This window comes from Anthonomus grandis, chromosome 3 (genome assembly GCF_022605725.1).
Source record: "Anthonomus grandis grandis chromosome 3, icAntGran1.3, whole genome shotgun sequence".
NCBI classification, from domain to species: Eukaryota; Metazoa; Arthropoda; class Insecta; order Coleoptera; family Curculionidae; genus Anthonomus; species Anthonomus grandis.
Window position 1 is genome coordinate 38,283,501 of NC_065548.1, and position 22,778 is coordinate 38,306,278.

Consider the following 22,778-nt stretch of genomic DNA (forward strand, 5'->3'; position numbering starts at 1 on the left):
TGCTACTTAATAATAATAATAATAATAATAATAATAATAAATATTTTTTATTTGCATAGAAGAAACAAAAAAATACAAGTTTACAAAATCTAGCAATAAATTTATGCAAATAAAAGGCCTACAAATTCAGAATTCTGCCATGGCAGATTCTGGTCTTTAACATTGTGGCCCCACACTTCATTAAAAAAAATAGTAATTTTAGTAACGCTCATTAACAGTAACGCTTAACTAATAACTGATTAAATACAGCTTTTTCTTTAATCATATACCTAATAAACCTACATATAAGAGTTCTAAATTCTAAATTTGATAGTTTAACATCAAGCAAAACAATACACATTGCAAATACTCAAAAAAACAGATTAAATTTTTTGTTAAATAACAAAAAATAGAAAAATTATTGCAGACAATAAATAAATAAAATGATCCCATTACCAAAAATTGTAATAAATTACTCAAGAAAACAACCATTCAAAAAGTTAAAAAAGAAGAAATTAAATTATATACCCTGCTGATTCATTAGATGTACAATCATCCTATTACGAAAAGTATTACAAGAAATTGATAATTGGTCCGGATCCAAATTTAAAGAATTTATTTGATAAGCAAAATTGTAAGAAAACGATCATTTAAATAACTGTGTTTTATGTCTCGGAATGAGAATAGTATTTCTTCTTAAATTTAAATGGTGTACATCATTTCTAAAAGTTATTTTTTGATAGAGATAGGGCGGACTACGATATATTAAAATTTTATAAAAAAATGTTAAAGAATGAGCAATTTTTCGATTATGCATATTAAGCCATCCAAGTTCGTGAAGTTTATGGGAAATGCGGTTTCTCCTGCGAATGCCAAATATTAGTCGAATGCAAGAGTTTTGGAGCTTTTCCAGTCTACCCCTATCCTCATAATCAAGACACCAGCCATAGACTACATCACAGTAATTACATTGTGAAAGGACCGATGAATCACATAAAAGCTTCTTAATATCTTTACTTAAATAGTGTCTATGCAAATAAATTAATTTCAAAGCAAGATATGCCTTTTTAAGAATATTAGACACGTGATGTTTAAAACGAATATTATTATCTACTATAAGGCCCAAACTCTTACATTTGTCAACAACTGGAATTCTTTCGTCCCCCAATTTAATGTTTATACCATTTAAAATATTATTTACATTAGTTCGATTACCTATGAATATTATAGATGACTTCGAAGGATTTAATTTTAATAAATGCTTTGAAGAAACATCACAAATAGCTTGTAAATCCTGATTAATTTTAAACTCAGTCATTTTAAAATCTCCTGGTAAAAATGAATAATATAACTGCGTGTCGTCTGCGTAAAAATGATGGGCACAATGCTTTAATTGAAGATGAAATCTAGACGTGTAAATGATAAAAAACTAGGGTCCTAAAATACTACCCTGAAGCACACCACTTTCAACTTCCAAAGGATCAGATATTTCGTTATCTATTTTAACATGTTGAATCCGATTATTTAAATAAGAGGCAATTAAATTAATAGCAGCATCAGAAAAACCAATATAATGAAACAAAGACTTTAAAATTGAGTGGCTAACGAAATCAAAAGCTTTAGTACAATCCAACAACACCAGAGCAGAAATCTTACCATCATCCTTAGCCCGAATTACGTCATCAATAACATCCGCCATAGCCGAAGTACAACTATAATTTGTTCTAAATCCAGATTGCTTAGGTGGTAAAATATTATTATTATTAAGAAAACTACGAATTTGAGAGTCTAGAATGCGTTCGAGAATTTTTGAAAACGTTGGTAAAATACTGATAGACCTAAATTGACTAAAATCTGTTGGATTATGCACTTTCGGCAATGGCAACACAAAGGCTTCTTTCCAGCATTTGGGAAAGTAGTTTTTATTAATACACTCGTTAACAATATGTAAAATAAAGGGTATAATAAAAGGACAGCATAGTTGAATTAACGTAATATTAAGATTATCCACCCCGAATGCTTTAGACTTAATACGTAATATAATTGCAGAAATAGTATTATAATCAGTGGGATGAAAAGAAAACTTATTTAAGGTTGGTAATGCATTCTGATCATAAAAATTAATTAACTCATCACAATTATCAATATTTGTCACTCTTGTATTATCTATAAAATATGAATTAAAATTGTTGGTATTTACAAAAGATTTAGGAATTTGCTTCTGCTTTGATGGCAATATTTTTCTTAGTTCACGCCACTTGTCCTTGTATGTACAATTCTCAAATTTATCATTATAAAAAGCCCTTTTTTCCGCTCTAATCGCTGTTGTTGTATAGTTTCTAAGCTGTTTGTAATAATTCCATTTAGCTGGCAGTTTAGTTGTTTTAAAATCCTTTAATGCCTTTAATCCTTTAATGCCTTAATTTTTGCAATAGTTTAATATTATCTGTCAGCCACGGAGAATCTTTTTTTTTTTGGAACAACTATAGTTTTAATAGGAGCATGCTTGTCGAACAATTTGAGTAAGTTATTGTTTAAAAAATGTATCTTATCGTCTATGAATTCGAATTCATATATTAAATAAAATGGAACAGCCTCCAAATCCTCTTGAAAGTTGTTTAGGTTTATATCTTTTAAGGATCTATAAGATACAATGTGCTGTTGTACAATAGACTCCGTCACATTAAATTGACAAAAAACGCCAAAATGGTCAGAAAATGTAGAGCTTATTATGCCAGATTTCAAAATGCCAACATGATTTGTAAAAATAAGATCTATAATTGAACTAGTGTTGTTGGTCATACGAGTATGCTCTGTTATAAGTTGCTTCAAATCGAAAGTTTCACACAAAGAAATAAGCTGAGTTGCATGACTGTAATTTAATTTAGATATATCAATGTTAAAATCACCTAGACACGTTATATTATTAAAATTTGAAAAAATGTCAATTAGTGTTTCCTCTAAAGTTAAAAAAAAACTCTGAATATTTGAACTTGGAGGCCTATAGACTATGCCGAAAATGTATGGCTCCTTACTAATAAAAATTTTTACCCATAAACTTTCAACAAAATCATGACTTTCAGATAAAATAATTTCATCTGATAAACCATTCCGGACATAGGCAACAATACCACCACCCCTAAGATGTTGACGATCATTTCTTATCAATTGATAATTACTGATCTGTATTGCACTACTATCAATATTATGGATAAGAATACTTAATTGGTCTTTCCAGAGAAAAGAGTAATTAACACACTTCACGAACAAGGCTTATATCTATACCATTTATGTGTACAGCACCTACAACTGGAAGATTATGTTAAGCGTATGCAAGTCTGTGAATGGATAAATAACAATCGTCCTGTTGTATCGCACATACTTTTTACCATCAATAATACTCACAACTCTAACGGTTGATTAAAGTTATGAGTATTATCCACTTTTATACTAGACTATTGATTGTGGTTTAAAATTAAGGCGTACGACGTGAAAATCGATACTCGGGAGGTCCTAATTAAACGCATTAGAACTGCGGCAGTATTTATAGACGTTAATAACTTGGAAAAGAAACAAGGGCTTTATATATTTTAAAAACAAATGAAAATCGTACAGGAATATATAGTTTTTTTTCATTATTTTCACGTGTACAATATTCATCTGAAGCTTGGCGTATTTCTCCCGATCACTAAATGTTAATTTTTTTTTCAATGTTTTGTGATGTATTATTCTAATAACTTACACACCAATAAAATAACATGTTTAAGGCAATTTATAACAACAATCAATCATTTATTTAAATTAAAAAGTCGTTTGTCATAACACTACAAAAACACATTAATTAGTGATATGCTAAATTAATTAATTAGTGAAAAATTAAACGTATTTCTGTCAAAAACTGCGGAGACGCATTTTTAATATCGAGTATTGCCTCTACGTAGCCTAGTAATGATTTCATGCTTCTTGGATTACCAAAAATCAAGTAACGAATTTCTTTTTTAAGCATTTTAAGGTCCTTTTCCGCTAAAAGAGCGTATTATAGTTTATTTAAGGGTAAAGGAGTAGAAACACAACTTCGTAGTCTTTACTTTGCTGAATATACTTTAGATAAGACTTAATGCGATGGATAAAACTTTTGTTTTTTATATTTAAAATAAATATTTTTGAAAATTACTTACCAATTTTTGATATTTCATAGTTCTTTCGTATTCTACCAAGCATGTCCCGAACATGTTTAATTGGATTCGCACCTAAACTTAATGCTGGCTTTGGCTTCAGTAATTTTTGCGGTGTGGAGTCTAATGCTATCATGCATCAGAATAAAATTATGTTCAAGAGAATTAACATAAGAAACAAAAAAAATTGTAGAATTTCATTAATGTACAGTCGGCAAAGTTGAAAATGTCCCTCGCATCTGCTCTTGGACTTCGTTGCCTTATAATTTGGCAACATGGCTTTTGACTGGAAGGGGTAGCGTACGGCGGGCGGTAGGGTGTATATCGATCGAGTTTAGTCGTGTATAAATAGGAAGGGGTGACGGAACTAATTTTTCAGTAGATGGGGTTTTTGCAATGGGACGTTTCGAATATTTTTGTGGCTGTGCAAGCTGATATTAAAAAAATCAATCAGTTTGTTTTTCTTCCTTATGTAAAGTTTTTAGGACCATGCGCTATAGTGTTTTATACGTTGGCTAAATGCGCTCTTCAAAATTCTGTTTGGTTCATCACTTTTGAGAAATTACTTTCAGTTATTTTTTCATTGGGACACTATATTTCTTAACTCCAAATTATCATTTTTTTGCTTGATCTTTCACAACCTATATTTTTGTTGTCAAATGCTGCTTGTTGTCAAAATAAATAGAAAAAAAATCGTTTTTACATTTTTATGCATTACATAAAAATCCTAATCGATGTTTTCTTTGAATTTTTTTTTATCAAAGTATTACTTTATATTACTCACCCAACATTTGAAAAATAAAATGCAACTTAAATAAAAATACCAATCCAAATTTTAAATTGTTTTTTACTTTTAAAGTGTGCGTTATTGTATAAAATAATATAATTTAAAAAAATACCTATTTGTTTTTTTTATTTTTAAATATATGGTGTGTATTTAAAAATAAGTAAACAAACAGATGTAATTCTATGATAAAATAATAGTTTTTTTAATTCTGGCAGCAACCAGTAAGTGTAAAACAAAATATAGGTAATCATAAAAAAAAGGAAACATTATAATAATAGAAACTTTAAGTGCTACAGCAGAAACGATAGGTATATGTTGTATATGTTGAGCTTTTTCTCTTTCATCCTGTGTCTAGGAAATGAAAAACGCGAACTCAAACGTGTTTAAGGAATGCCTTAGGAAAGGTTTCATAAAAAATAGCGCGCTATGGTTAGCACCGCCTCCTAGCATTAAAAGCGTAATACGAGCTGAGATACTACCAAAACTACTTATTTTGGAATACCCTGTCCAGCGCAGTAAAACTAAGTACTTGTACTAAGGACTACCATACTATGGGAAAAAAATTAAGATTTTTGTTTCTTTTTCCTCACATTTTATTTATAAGTATACCTATATAAAAATACAGGGTGTAGAACTCGTCAAAAGAAGTTGATATACCAAAAATTGCCTATACTCGTATAGTAAAAGTTGCATATTAAGAAAGTTAGTTTGCATTATTGAATTTTTTTTTACTCATTATCAAGTTAAGTGGACATTGTTTTTACAAAAACTGTTCAAAATTGTCCCCACTTGTTCGATTAACCCAAAATGTTGTTCCGCAAATCCATATTTTAAATTGTTTATGTCTATATTTTGGTAAGAGGTAGAAAAAAATCTATGTGGTTCTCCTGAGTAAAGCACACTTTTTAACTGAAGTGATGAATAAAGTAATATTTCCGTTTGTAAAGAAGGCACTCTCGTCATTTCTTCTTGGATAAAAAACTATTTTTTATAATTTTTTTATTGAAGCGAAGTTAACTTAAATTAATAAACTTTAATTGTAGTAGTCCCGTATCTTTTTTTGTTTACTTTTTTTTAAACCTTATAAAACATATAAGTAATGGATCAAAGGTCAGTTTCAAAGCGAAAATTTTATTTCCTATTTAATGACAAATTACAGTTCCTTAAGTATAACATCTTAATAACAATTAATAACATTCAACACTACTCCTAACAAGCTTTAGTAAGTATAATTACCATTTAAATCTACAATAAAAATACTTTTTTATTTAAACTTTTAAATAGCCTATGTGTATTGTGTTTTTTTCGAAACTTACACCTTTTTTTTTAAACAATAATTATTTAATATCACAGGGTGCATTTGGTATTGGTATGGTTTCTTAATTAATATTTGGTATAAAAACCATTTGCGTCAATGCATTGTTGCAGCCTTTTACGAATTGATCCCGCGTAATTACTAAAATCGGGCCTCCCTCTGAAAGATTCCCAAACTCTTTGAGCGTGGGCTAGTAACGTTTCCTTCGATCTAATTTGGCCTTGATTAAAAGTATCCCAAGAATTCACCATTTCAGCCCACAAATTTTCGATGGGGTTTAAGTCGGGGCTTCTGGATGACCATGGAATTAAATTAAATTCCGGATGTTCCTCAAACTATGTTCTCGCCATACGGGAGGTATGAATTGGACAATTATCGTGCATAAAGGATATTGGTCCAGCCGTCAGGATATAATATTCTGTATGAAGGCAGAAAAGAATTTTCCAAAATGTCCACGTAGTCCGCGGAATTCATTCGGGGTGGCGTGGTTACCAGCATTCCGGGTCCATTTTGGGTCATCCAACCCCATAATGACGCTTACCACATAACCGCTTTTTTCAATTTCTTGGACATAATGGGAATCATATCTGGTACTTGTAGGTCTCCACACTAATTGATGGGACCTTATGTCTGAAGAAAACGTTTTTTCGTCGGTAAATACCACATTTGACCAGTCTCGGTCAATATTTTCTTGAGCAAACCTAAGCCTTCGCTCTGCGTTGTCGACCGTTAATTTGGCTTTTTTGGCTGGTCGTCGGCTACAATTTATTCCAGCTGAACGAAGAGTATTCCTAATTGTTTGCATACTAACATCCAAGTTCATGGTTTCTTTGACCACCCGGCTATTTGTGAAAGGGTTATTTCTTACTTGGGTAACAATAGCTCTTCTCATATTTTCGGTCGATACAGGTTGCCTTCCAGGATGTTGTCTGGTTTCTACATGCCCTTCTGCCTCTTGACGTTGGATCCAGCGTCTAACTTGTTTGACCTGTTTAAAAGCAAATGCAGTAATTAGTATTAATTAATTAAATAGATATATCTATTATACTATTAGGTTAGTGACAACAGTTTAGCAAAGAGGTGGCTTATATGTATAGGTATAGATACAAAATAGCAGTAAATATTTTATTATTAAGAATAAGTTAATAAAGTAGGTACTAAAAAAGCAATAACAGCGTCTCTTAACAATAATAAAATTTTATATTATTTCTTGGTGTTTTTTTAAAACATTCAGAGCGTTACGTCAAAATATATTTCTATGACAACTTTTTTTAATATATTATGGTGAAAAGCAAATAAAGCGAAAATATTGACAAAGTTTTCAAAGTGAAAATATTTTAGATTAAAATGTTTGCTATGAGTTTTATAAAACCTTCATATTTAAAAATAACAACCGGCGCGAAGAGACAAAATATTTTAAATTATAATAAAAGCAGGCGATAGAATTCTTCTCTTCTTTTTCGTAAATTACCTATGTCAAAGCTCACTTAGGTCAATGCTCAGTCTAATATCGTAAAATGCATATACATAATGTATCATATTACTAAATCGAATAAATATAATTAACGAGGTAAAGCTTAAATTTGGCATAAAAAACCCACTCACAGGTATATTAATAAATACAATAATAATACAGATATAAAAATATACTAGATGGATACAAATAATGCCGTAAATAGGTAGTGGATTGGCTCATGGTGCGTTTTGGACTAAATATTTTTTTATTAAACATTTTTTAATAGGGCCACTCCCCTTAACCCTCAACTGGTGCAGTAGTGAGTCAGATATTAAATTTAAAATTCAAAATATCGCCAATCTATACTACACTCGAGTACCGTTTTTGAGAAACCTTTAAACCCATTAATACTTTTTTTAGGATATGGTACTGCATTAAATTCATTTATTATCTAAAATAAACTTTACCTTCGTTTTTTAAATATTTAGAAAAAACTTAAATGCTTTCAAGATATCGCGTAGCAACACTTTAAAAAACTCACCCTGTATAAGGGTTGCTTGGATTTAAAAAATACTACCTCAAAAAAAACAATCAATCATATGTAAAATGATTTTACTTTAAAAATAAAACAAAAACATTTTTTATTTTGATAGACCCAATAACATGTATATTTTTTTTTGTTAAAAAATATAGGTAAATTTTATAACTTTTTTAGATATCTATCGATAAATTAAACTTAAAATATGTAATTTTCAGCTATTTTTCTAAATAAAAAATTTAATGAAAAAATTATAAATTACCCTCGAAATCACTCCTATTTGAATAGATTCCCGGGACGATGAGATAATAATTTTCGTTTTTGATCTATTAAATTTATTAGCTTATTTCGGGATATCAAAAAAAGTTGGTTCCGTATAAAAACAAACCTTTTTTTTTTAAATGAAAGTTAAAGAGAATTTTTGAAGATTTTTGACGAATTTCATAGTTTAGTTTAAATAGATTTTACCTAACAACAAATTTAAACGAAATGCATACAAAAAAAACTTACTGAAAGATCCGTAGCCATTGCTATTTCTCGTAAGGTAGCACCCATCTTATGCATAACAATAATTCTAGTACGAATTTCCATGGTACTGTCCCTCTGTCCAGGCAATCTTCGCATTATGAAAAAATATTACAAAAAACACTTTAAAAAATAAAAAAAATTAAACACGTAAATAGACTCGAGGCACTTATAAACACAAAAGACAGTACAATACTACTTACCATTAAATTTATTTATAATTACCACACCTTATACATTTTACCTGCATCCCCGTGCCACCAATTAATATAAAAAACCCTCCTTAAAAATAGATCTTAAAATTTACAATGGTAACCTAACACACAATGTTATAATGGGATCCATCGCATAAGCTGCCTCCGCATCAGCCCCCGTTACTTATTTCCGAAAAATACCGCTATACTTTCTTCATTCATACAGTGTAGCCAAATTGTGCTTAAATTACGTGTAAATGGGTAAAGAGCCACGGAGCGAGGGACATTTTCAATTTTGTTGACTGTACATTTTGTTGACTGTACCTGGCAGCAGTTAAAGGGCGTCTTGGAATTACGTAAAACTCTATGCATGCCTCTAGAGCAATTTCAGTACAAATCATAAGTCAATTCCCTTAGAAGCCTGTCCTAGGACTAAACATACATTTTTCAACAGGTTCTTATTGTCTTCGGCATACCTTTATACGACCATCCGGACACCGATAAATCTCGACTTATTAGTAAACAAAAGGCGCAGTAATTAATTTTTTTAGTGTTCAGTGTTCATGATAAGTCACGTAACTCGATGACGTCTAAGAAGCTCTGGTCCTATCGCAAGTCTATGTCTAGCAAGATTGGCTTCATCAAGTTTTCTATATTGGTAACATACAACAACTTTTGTGCTGCTTTTAATGGCGTCCACTGTCCTGTAGGCGTATTTTCTTCCTTTTTTCTTCACCACATTCACAGCATCGGGATCATCAACGAAGTTTGTTACATCAAAGTTTAAAAAGTTTTGTGATCAGAAATTCCTTATTATTGTCGGCTCATTTTGGAAATATTCCTTAACAATCATGTATACAACACTTGCTTTGCAACGCATTGAGCGAAACTCTGTTAGTTCAGACTGTTCGTCAAGAGTAGCTTGACCACCATATGTCAAGGGATGTTCCGCATAAAAGCGATAGTTTAGTATCTCTTTTTGCCTAGTCCATTTTCTAAAAACGAGAGGTCGTTTGTTTTTGCTTTTGTTTGATTTGTACCTAGACTCTACTACTAGCATGTATAAAAATAAAATACGATTTGCCTCCGGTTTGTCGAACACTCTACAAATGCTAGCACACCATATTCATAATATTAATATTTAAAAATAACACTTAGAGCAGATGGACTTGCCATTTACAAGATGTCATTCTTCGCTCTTTCAAAATAAGAAAATGTATTATTATATTGTCAGTATCCCTATAGCATGCTGTGAAACACAAATATAAAAAATATATAGATAAAAATACATACATATTAATCACAGAAGACTTTTTTTACCTCCCTACTCCCAATTTTTCTATTCCGCAGAAATAATTCGCACATTATCATTTAACTATCCTTGCTAGCTCTTATTAATGTATACAGGGTGGCTATTGAAAACGAACTAAAAACAAGTCATTTACAAAAAAAGCTCGGACCTGAAGGGAAAACTTTTTTTGCCAACCCCTAAACGCGGTGGTTGGCGTAGGTGCGACTTATCTTAAAATCTTCAATGAGAAGAGGGGTTGATACCTTATGTAAAAGGTATGGAGGATATTATATAAGCAAGGCTTGCATCTATCTATTTCATGTACAACGGGTACAACACCTGCAACGCAATGATCTCGAAAGTAGACTGGAATTATGTAAACACCCATAACTGGCATCGGTGGTCTTATGAAAATCCATATGCCGCTGCTGAGTCGAGTTTGTAACATCGATTGATAGAAGAAACCACCCATATTTTACTTACTTAAGGGAACAAATGTTCTTATAACTAAATACCAGACCGAATCGTTACAGATCAAACTATAAATTAGCAAATTGCGATAGATATTGGTAGATGCAGAAGTTTTGATTTAGTATTTTACGGACCTCAGAATCTAGTAACCTCTAACGCATCGTATATCTCTGGAATGAATAGATAGATATTGCATGCTGGGAAACACAGAATTTTCGTCGCAAGCTTCGCTTATATTTCCAATATAACAACGTAATTTTTAATTTTGTTCTGGCATGGCAGGTAAAACAATTCACATTGTGGTGTCAAACCTCTGTATGGCCGGCGATACTTTTTTCAAAAGGACATCAAAGGAAGGATGACACATTCTCATACAATTTCTGCATTCTTGAACGTCTGTGGCAAGTTCCTTTAAAACCATTTAGAGGTACTATATATGCATCTCCTTGCCAGTAAATTTTTAAGACAATTTTTTTAATTGGAACTTATTAATTTAGTTTAAATTTATTAAAATTTGAATAACGACGTTAAAATTTTAAGTCACTGTGTCAAATATTAGAGCGATTAATATAAAAAAGGAATTTGTTTTAGAATCATGTGACAGATTTAACCTGAACATGAAAACCCAAAATTTAGTTGTGAATCCCAAAGGAAAGAAAACACATCTAATCGCGCAATCTGAGAAACGAGCGATTTCGTAATTTGTCTTGTGGATTGGGGGACAAATCTAATAACGATTAATGAAATAATCCGTGAAGAACGGAAATTAAAGGGTATTACGGTTAAGTTGGTATCAGAATTTCGAGCAGATTTATATTTAGATTTTGAGTAGGTATGTTTCTTGTTGGTGCAAAATAAAGTAAATCGAGTTTCAAAAATGTATCTTGAGACTTAATAAAAAAAGTTCAGTATTTTCGCAGCAAAAACAAAAGAAATGTCCTGAGCTTTAAAAAAGTTCTCTTTTCGAGCTAGAAAGCCCGAACATAAAATATGTAATACTTTTCTTGAGCTCAAGGTAATATTTTTCTTAGTAAATAAATTATTGAAAGAACAAGGTAAAATAAGAATCATTATATTGCAATGCGAGCTCCTTTCCTGCCATACGTTTTTTATATTCCTTCAAATATACTTTTTCTGAAAAAAAATTATTGTCATTTATTTATTATTATTAGTTGTAGCGTGACTCAGAAATACACTCCTGTCTCCAACTTGCGCTAATCGGAATACATTTTTACTTCAGAAATAAACTCTTTTTATTGATAATGTCAGATTACAACTTTCACCTGGCTCACTTAATTGTCGTTAATTAAATAGTTTTGAATAAAATAGTTTTAAATATAGACAACAAAACTGATGAAAATGTCATGAAACCCGATCTCTTATGGACCCATAGAATTATTTGGAAATGCTTAGAAGTTTCTAAATAGTTTTTGCTCATGGAGAACAATCATATTAAGAAAACTGACAGTCAAAGTAAGCAAGTACAGAAAGCGAATCTAAACTACTAAAAACGAGATCCTACAGGTAAAAGTATTAAACTAAATGTGAGTAGAATCCTAAGTAGACTTTACTAACCAACTTAAAGTTTAAAATAATAGCAAAATAGTAGTTTACATTTTTATAACAATATTACTAAAAAGACTTTAAGAGAGTAAATTTAAAAAGTATTTTTAAATTATTCATAAAATTATTATTTCCTATTAAAACTACATTTCAAATATATTACAATTCCTATAATATATTCTAAGATACATAAAAAGATTTCTGAGTGGTCTTTAGCCAGTGATATTTGATTTACCTGGCGTAAATAGTAAGAACATAAACAATTACTTGTAAGTGTTCTTTAAGCAAAGTATTTTTTATTAGCTATAATGAGATTTTCACTAATAACAGAATTCCAAGGTTCTTAAACTGCATGTTTAAAATACAATTTTTTACTGTAAATAAACGTAGCATAATGTGATTTTATTTCATGTATATTTTCCGTATAGTTTGAATAAGAATAATGAATGAAATAGCTACACCATATAAATACTTAGCTTGTTAAACTAGAGTTTTTTATTAAATTGTTTTGTCAGTGAGACCAATAAGTTTATGGAGGTAAGATTAAAGATGCTTATTAAGGAGCAAGATCGGAGAAATAAAAAGAAATAAAAGAGAGAAATCTCTTTCATTTCATACAGAGAGAGATCTCTTAGCAAACATGTTTTATACATATTAGTCCTATGGTTGGAACCTTAGGTGTGACAGTCAATCATGAGACATAAAAACTCAGTTTTAATCTTCTCCCGAAGATGCTAAATTCGTTTGCGAAACACGTGTCGATAGTAAAATAAAGTTTTGGTTAGTTGTAAAACTGTCTTGTGATATTATACATGTTGCAGAAAATTTGTAAAGATTTTGCGATTCCATGCAAAACCTTTACAGAAGTTCACAGTGAACAAAATGTAACATAATTTATCAGCAAGTTAGTAGGCTGTAACGAATCATATAAAAAAGGCAAAGAAAAGCATTTTAGGAGCAAAAGTCACATCTTTAAATAAAAAAAATATTTATATTTATATTCCTAAAACCGCTTCTAAAAAATTTGGAATCGCATCATTGCAAGCAAAAGTGTGATACGCGAATGGAATTTTGTCAAACGGTTTTGTGTTTAAAAAAGGTTTGAAAAATTAACCTTATCACAAATATATACTGATACTTTCATAGCATCATCAAAGGAGAACCGTCATCATAAACGTAGAATATAGGATTTTAGAAATAAGCCTAAATAGAAACTTGAATGTGAAGTGTGTGTAAAATACAAGAATCTTTATATTTTTAAGCTAGGTTTAATTTTTTTGAAAATTCTTATCTATTAATAGGCTACAAAAAAAATCTCGGGTTTTATCCATCATTTTAAAAACAGGACTGATTTTTGTTTTTTTTTCTGTTGTAGAAAAATGGCATTTCAAAATGTTAAAAATTTGTATTTTAATCTTAATTATTAGGAAATCTATATTAATTATAAAATTTTTACTTTTTATAAAAACCTTTTTATTAGATAGGTATCTTTACTCTAATTAGGTACGGTAAAACAACGCATAAAGAGTTCATTAACGGTAATATTGTTTAGATCTAAAGCATAATTTATTATTAATGAATATATTTTTTGACGACTTTACTGGTAAAGAGTCCTTCTGCTGGTAGAATAAGAATGCGATCGAGCGGCCTTGCGTTATTATTGCCCTTTTCTCTAATATACATCTATATTCATTTAATTTTGAATATTTTTCTAGGGAACTTATCATCTTTCTAAAGTACTATTCTTTGTGCCTGTCAAAATAAATGACAACTTTTTATAGTATAAAGTGCTTTTTTGCTATTTTTATCTTCTCTACTTCTTTTTTATAGACTAGCGATGCTAATTATAGCCTTTCAATATTTTAAGATTGCGCATAATTTCAATGTATCTAATTCAAAATTCAGTTTTAAATTTGTAACTGTTCTTTCCCAAAAATTTGAAGATTAAGCAAAAGAGTGATAACTTATTCCAGTAAAACACTACCTTAACTAAACATAAACTAATGTGTGAGCAGGCGAGAGTTGTAGGCAGCAATAAAAGTCATTGAACAATACCATAAGTATTTATATAGCCATTTATATTATTTATTCTTAGTCAAAGTGCAAACCATACCGGGTGGTGAGTCGCCGAGCGGAACATAGGAAATGTAATTTTTAAGGGGGTCAATTATTGGCTTCCCTGTACATTTTACAGAAAAAAGGTAAGATAACTTTTTGAAGAGACCAATCTGGCAAACCCTCGTGCAAAGTTTCAAAAAATTTTAATAAGCGAATCTTGAATTATTCAATTAAATGTAATTGCAAAATTACCAAATTTTCGGTTCAGGTAAAACCAGCCACCAGCCATCTGCAAACAATTTAGCTTAATAATAAGCCAAATTGTTTGCTGGATGGATAAAGCTTTGTCAAATCTGACGTACAGTCGACTATAATAAATGTTTTTTTTTTTTCGTTTTATCAAGCTCACAACCATACATTCAAAGTAAAACACGTTAACATTATTTTTTTATCTGTTTCCCGCATAATGCCACTTAATTATGGCTATTTTTTTGTCGATTGAATAATTCATACTTCTTTTCAAATATCGACTGTCACTGATTTATTGACACTTTTCCTCACGTCAGTGACAATATTTATTTTACTGGTGCCCGTTTGGTTTTACCTGAACCAAAAATTTGGTAATTTTGTAATTACATTTAATTGAATAATTCAAGATTCGCTTATTAAACTTTTTTGAAACTTTGCACGAGGGTTTGTCAGATTGATCTCTTTAAAAAGTTATTTTACATTTTTTCTGTATAATAATTTCTTGTATAATAACGTATCATTAGCAGGTTCATTATTTTATTGATTAAATTTACTAATTTCAAACGGATTTTGTTTTAATAATGCTGAAAAAGTAAACTAATGATAGCAAATCTATTTTCCATTCTTTCAATTCTTTTAATAAATTGCAAATAAAAAATAATTGAATCTTCCGCGCCAATGCTCGTTTTACACGTTTTTTAAATTAGAAAGCGGTCCGTTAAGGGCTCTTTAACAAACCCCGAAGTAAATTTTCTAGAACGAATTTGATAAAAGGAAGCGTTTTCGTTCGTGAATATTTAGTGCCGAAAGTGTAACTCTAGAATATATTTCTTATAAGATGACATTAAGAGATGAGCTGAAAAGCTCTTGGAGCGAAATTGAATTATTTGCAATCTCACAGAATGATCTTAAATTATTGGTTGGGCAAAGGCGACTACGAGGGGACACGGTGCGAATATCAGTTGTGAAAACTATAAGAATATAATGAACTGACAAGATTAAAATGTTGCATTAATTTGTCGGTATAAAAGGTATTACAAGGAGAAATATTAAACTATAACTATTAACAATAAGACCAGCATAGTCGTAAAAATTATATCACAAAGAATAGATTTTATGTTACATTTTATGTTTTAGTCCAATACTTTATAGATTACATACAGTTCCTCCAAATTTTCTTTTATTTATGAGAGTTCTTAAAAACTACTGCCTCCAAAAATATACATGTTGTTTTATTATTTTTACCAGTCATTTTAAAAGAATACTCATAGGCAAACCAAGTAAGTACATAGAATTTGAAATCTTCATATCACAATGATTTGTAATAAAATAAATTATAGTAGACCAAATTAACCAAATAGGGCTCTTAAACAAAAACACAAGATGAAAAACTAAAAATTACAATAGATAATAAGTAATACAGTAAAATTATAAAACTTAACGTAATAAAAACGTTAAATATTTTTACTAACAAATCAGAAAAACAAAACAATGCAAGACCTATAAAAAGAAATATAATTTTCATATTAAAGCACTTCTCCCCAAGTTTGATCGTGTCGATTAATTAACTACAAGATCAAAGTTGGACTTCCCTGAGTCATGATAAGGTACTATACTTAGGTTACCGAACAAATGGAGTGGTCACGTGATTGTTCTGCGCCGGAGGTGTGGGTATAGAGCCTCGATAGGGTTCATGACTTGGGGTTTTATTTAATTTTATTAGTCGAGCGGCTTTAGATCGTTTTGGTTGAATTTTCTGCTGTTCGAATATTTGAATCTTCGCAATATTGAAAAGTTGAGATTGTGTTTATTTTTTTGTTAATTTGATAATTAACAAATAATGGCTGACGCGCCACGTACACCCCCATTGTCACCCCCCAAGAAACGAGTACGAAAACATTTGACCATTGCTGAAAAGGAAGTGATTATGAACATATATAAAACATGTGATAACGAGCGTCCAGCATACAACAAAGTGCAAAAAGTCCAGTTTACAGCAGAAGCAGCAGGTCATAAATATTTTTCATAAACAGAGTGTCCCAGGATGAGCGAATTTATACATGAAAATGACAAAAAATGTTGTGGTTAAAATTTGACCGTTTGGCATCTAGCCCTGCTTGATTAAAAAATAAAATTTAGCATATTATTATTTTTTTAGCATATGACAATTTTTATTGGTCCTTACTATTATAGGCAAAACTTTGTTTTGTTGTCAAAAAAAATGTTTGACCTGGCACGATTACTTAAAAGGATTACCTATCCCTTTTCGATAAACCCCAATATATTAACATAACTTTGCATAACAAAATACTTAAAAGGGATTATTATATCATTACCTGGCACAACCTCAAAATCAGTTTGGACCCATTTTACAGGCGACCGTATTATATTTTAAAAAAAGGTGCTTACAAAGCAAAGCTGTACGGTAAAATAATTTAGAATAAGTAGGCATAATTCTCCTCGTCTAAATCTGCCAAGGTTGCATCGATGGGCAGGTCTATATTTCGCACACATTATTTACTCCATCTGTTCGGTAATCCGACTATAGCCGGACGATTTTTACAATCATTATGTTCCTTGTTATCACATCATTGATTCTGGTGACCCATTAAAATAGATCTTCCTATTTTTCTGAAGCTTTGGCAACTTGCCCTTCGGCTACTTTATATTATAAATCCAATCTTTATCCTCATTATTAAAATCAATAAAATTGGGCTATATCTTACAACTTGATTTCATTCTATTATATTCCAGCTGACGTTTATCTTGCACATGTTTATGGAATATTTACAAACAGTCTTATAAATGGTCGCAGTACTTCACAAGGGTTTGATCTTTGTCGGGTTTCCCGGTAGTAACATCCAAATATAGATAAAGTTTATCTTTGGATACAACTTCTGCTGTTTTCTTTCCAGTAGACTTGTAGATAGAAGAATTATATGCCAAAGAGAAGTGTAAGGTGTGTATTTTATGATTTTAATTACCACAATAAAATTACAATTTTTCATATAGTAGGGTCCAAAACGTCTTAAAATACAAGGTATTTAAATTATAGAGGTAATGGCGGGTTTTTAAAAGATTTTAATATAAAACTTGATGCAATTGCAAAACTTTAATTTTTTATCGGATTGTCTTCAGAGGTGGGTAACGTAGGGAGAGTGTAGGAAATAGTATATTGTATACCTAGTAGGAAAAGCTTAACATTCCCGGGCGATCGTAAAAATACGGAGTCCGGGAATGTGGCTTTTCCTACGAGGTCTACATACTATTTTTTCGAAAATCGGGAATCATTAAAATTACGGTAAATTATTATCAATCATGTTAAAAATTTCAAATCAACATTATTATTTTTCCCTTAAATAAAAGAAGCCATAAAACATTATTTCGTAACTACGGAAACGAAGTACATAATTTTAAATTGTCAAACTTGACGAGTGAAAAGTTTATTTGTGGCGTCTTTCCAAAGTGTTGAATTTTTAACGTTTTAAAAAGCCAAAGTAACGTGTAAAATGATGAGTGATGATGACTGTTCCATTTCTGGAACCCCCTCAGAACTCACGGAGGCAGTGAATGCTGCATCATTGGAATTGTTACCAGTAAAATCTAGAAAAAGTATAACTATGCATACAACCGCTTCATGGACTACCGTACGAATAAAAATGTAACTTCTTTCTCGGAAAATGTTGTAATGACATACTTCTTGGAGCTTGGTTCCAAGATGAAATATTCAACTTTATGGGTCAATTATTCAATGCTGAAGGCAACCCTTGAAATTAGACATGATGTGGATATATCTAAATATTCAAAACTTCGGGCATTCCTGAAACGGCAAGCACATGCCTATAAGCCAAAAAAATCCAAGATTTTAACTAAAGAAGAAATAAACAAATTTATTCAGGAAGCTCCAGATAAGGAATATTTAATGATTAAGGTAACTTACAAAACTTCAAATTATATTTGGATTCTTTACATGCTTATTTATTGTTGTAGGTAGCTGTAATATTTGGAATTTCCGGAGCTTGCAGAATGGACGAGCTGGTTAAAATGACTGTACAAGATATACAAGACCTACTATCTAAACTTTTAGTTACCATACCGGATTCAAAAACCAATACATCAAGATCATTTATAGTAAACGAAATGTACTTAAATCTATACCGCAAGTATGTCTCTTTAAGACCAAGAGACATGAATACCACTCGGTTTTTTTTAAGTACCAAAATGAAAAAGTAGTAAGAATTCACCAATTTAGAAACATGCCTAAAATAGTGGCCAGTTGTTTGAATTTGCCAAATTCGAAAGAATATACCGACCACTATTTTCGTCGGTCTTCTGCTACAATGCTTGTTGATTCTGGTGGAGATATTATTAGTTTAAAGAGACTGGGTGGATGGAAATCAACAAACGTCGCTGAAGGATATATAAAAGAGTCTCTTACTAATAAGAAAGAAGTGTCAAATAAAATTTTCACAGCAGAAAAAAATCAAGAAAGTAAATCTAATATTTCTAATACTGCAGTAACGCCCAATATTAGTTATTATCATACAAATAAAATTATCAGTTTGGAGAATATTAAATAAAATAATGCTATTAGTTCCCAAGTTCTTCCAGTTTTCAATACTTGTACTAATTATCAAATAACAGTAAATATAACAAATAATAAGTAATAATTTTAAAATACAATGTTAACCTTGTTTGTGCTGAAAATTTTAAAAATAAAATTGTTTAGGAAAAAACCTGTTCGCATTTATGTTCTAAAGTTTACTGTATAAAAATAACATTTCCTTACAGTACAGAAATGAATATTTCCTTACTGTTATTTTCGGTTGCCAGGCAACAATCAAGTTGGAGGAAATATTGACTTTTTCTTTCAAATATGTTGTCAAAAATGTTATTATTTCTAATCGATTTTCGGAAAAATTTATTGAAGTGTAGGAAAATATTATTAATTTTATTAAAATTTGTTGTTTCTCCCTTTTTTGTAATTTGAGCTACTGAATTTAAAAATCTAAGATTTTTAAAGAAAATAAGATCCTCTTGTTACAGTTGATTTTCTTCAGAAACATAAAGAATAGGAAAATAAAATAAATCCAAAATGTTAGCGAAAGCATGGCTGGATTATAGAATTTTAAGAGGCAATTTTTAAGTTATTCTGGTGCTAAAGTTAATAAAACAAACAGTTATCATTTCAGTATTAATTCTATTTTTGATATCAATTATTTTCAACCCTTATGATGAAACTCAAATTATTAATCATAATATTAATTTTTATTAATTGTTTTGATTTTACTTATGTCAGAAGTCATATCCTCGCCAATAAGAACCCATCTCATTCTCCTGTATCCCTACTAAAACCATATCTGGCTTAAAAATCTTTGAACTCTACGAGTCTTGAAGAACAAGCCTTTGAAGAAGGTTGTTTCTTGGTATTTTTGCCGATTTTACTCCAATGAAAAGTTGAAAACTCACCTTTTGGGTATTTTCTATTTTCAAGGTTTTTTGTTTAAGTGTCCAGTTTTGTGTTCCCGAGAAAAAGCCGATTCCATTGGTAAGTCCTAATATTTTCATTTGGCATCTTGGTTTATGATACTCTACATATTACACATATAATTTTATGTAAGTAGACTCAAGCTTGTTATATCTACTTACTACTCTTGCTTATATCTACTTACTCTATTGGCGATTCCTCAATCTGGGTATTCTTCCACTTTCAGGCTTTTTTTTCTCCCCGGTATGGTTTTTATCCACTATTATAAGAGGTAGAAATCTCCACTCATCTAATCCAATAACGTCCACAACATCTACATTGACATTCACTGTTAAGCCTATCCACCCAGGTCCTCCATCGCAATCATGCAGCCTTCTTGGTGCCAGGTTTGATCAATGTTTGTGATGTATAGTGAATCATGCAGTCAGTAAACCACGTATTTTTTTTTATGGTAAACACAAGCCCAAGAGTAAAGTCCTATGTCACTCTTGAAGTGGTGCTTGCGCGAAGATATTTGTGGGCATTTATCTTGAATCGCTGCAGGTTGTATGCGTCGGGAAATATGTGAGGCGGAAGCCCGTTCCATAAAGAAGAAGTTCTCCAGATGAATGAGTCCCGATATGCGTCCTTCTTGCCGGAACAGCCCTGGGTGGGATCAGGTCTGCCAGCTCATAGGAGCACTTACCGTGAAAATAACGGTAGAATAAACAAAGATCAGCCACATTTCTCCTGTGCTCCAGACTATCCAGACTATTTGTTAGTTCTGGTTTGTTGATAAGACGAATAGCTCTCTTCTGTATAGAATCTAGCAGCTTTAAACTATGCTTGGGTGCAGAGCTCCAGACATGCGAGCAATACTCGAGGGAAGGGCGTATTTGAGCCTTATAAAGAGTCAGCAGCTGTTCTGGTGTATACAGTTTTTTCGTTTTGAAAAGCACTCCGAGTTTTTTGGAAGCTGCCCTGGCGATCTCTGCAACGTGGTCATGCCAGGATACACTGTTGGTGACTTTGACTCCTAGAAGATGTAAAGATGATTTCATTGGCAATGTTTTCCCTGCCATAACCAGCTCCGGGCCACCAAGGTTAGTCTTCATCGTAAATACTGCAGCCTGCGTTTTTTTAGGGTTAAAATTGACCAGATTGTTATCGCCCCACTCCAAGATTGCTCTAATATCGTTGTTGGTTGAAGCTACTTGTTGCTGCCTAAGATTCTGAGAAGTTGCGGCTGTCGTTGGTTTGGCGGACTTAAATGTGGAAATAAGTGTGCTATCATCCGCAAAGCTGTAGATTGGATTGACAGTGGTTCCTAGCAAATCATTGATATATATCAAGAAAAGGGTGGGGGATAGAATGCATCCTTGAGGGACTCCAGCGTTAATGTTAAATTTGTCGGAGAGGTGTCCATCGACGGCTACTTGGATTGTTCGTTGTTCAAGAAAACTTTTGGTCCAATTCAATAATGAGTTTTGTATGCCGATTGAGGAGAGCTTGGTTAGGTTTACCTAACCAGGAAAACAAAGTTCTATCAACATTTATTAGCTTTACTGTAGTATATTGAACTGTATATTAACCTCAAAATTACATTAGTATATTGAACTGTATATAATACCTACAATTATCACTCTCGTTATTAGATCTCATAACAACGTATTAGTTATTTTATTGAAATAGACCGTATATATTTCCTTATAAACTGGATAAATAGGCCTATTTGGAAAGTACTCACGCGAACTTTTAAGCCGGGAGCATACTTTCCACATAGTGCGTCACGGTACGAGCTAGCGCGTGCCCTATCAGAAGTCCGGTCTCTAATTTTGCATGTCTTTTTATGAATCTTTATCACACACGCTACACGGTACGACATAGCCGGCGCGGTACGTTGACACGTTTGACACACGCGTGCTGGGTACCGAAGCATTTTAGCGCAAAATTGTAAGGATACGAGTCATCATATACGAGTCATTATATATTATATTAAAAACCGAAATTACAGAAATACAAATGCGTCAAGAATCTTGGGAAGAAATTGGTCGGGATTTGAACATTTTAGGTAGGTTGAATATTTTTTATAATAATTTCATATTATGTTTAGCAGTATAATTGTATTTATTTTATTTTATTTCTTGATGATGAAGATAAAACAATTCATATTTAAAGCTACAACTATTTTTTAAATCAAACGGTTTTATTTTAAAACCAAAGATAATCATTAAATTCGGAGATTTAATTTACATTCTCATGATATTATTGCTCGAACCACGAGTTCTTCAAGTGTGTACGACTTTAATCTGCTACGGTACGGTCCCTTCATCTGAAATGAAGTATTCTTTAAGAGTTTCTCGAATCTAATTAGCACCTCTTGTCGCATTTCTTTTTGACGATCTCAAATTTTGTAAACCCTCATTAGGTTGTTTTAACGGATTTGCATCAGGTTGGAACTGAAATAATTCAGTTACTTCCACAGAAAAAGCTCAAATAATATTTTGATCTACACCAATGTATGTGAATGACCATTCTTTTGATGAACCCAACTCACACGTTATTACAAAATTATAAGTGTTGTTATGTTGTAGCGTGTTATTTTTAAAATTTTGCACTTTTTTAAATTAGTAGGCATAATTAGATTTTTCAACAAGATTTCTTAATGTAAAAATTAATGTTCAATGAAATAAATACTTAAAATAAATAA

General features: G+C 31.2%; 1 protein-coding gene and 1 long non-coding RNA gene across 2 annotated transcripts in view; one reads left to right on the forward strand and one right to left on the reverse strand.

Annotated features, from left to right (window-relative positions):
* LOC126734654 (uncharacterized) overlaps window positions 1-22,778 on the reverse strand; it is a 112,404-nt gene that overhangs the window by 89,246 nt on the left and 380 nt on the right. The gene's annotated exons all lie outside the window — the stretch shown is intronic.
* On the forward strand, window positions 18,273-19,122 carry LOC126734201 (uncharacterized). Its single transcript, XR_007660012.1, has 3 exons — window positions 18,273-18,532; window positions 18,592-18,764; window positions 18,816-19,122. It is a non-coding gene; the product is annotated as an uncharacterized LOC126734201 (long non-coding RNA).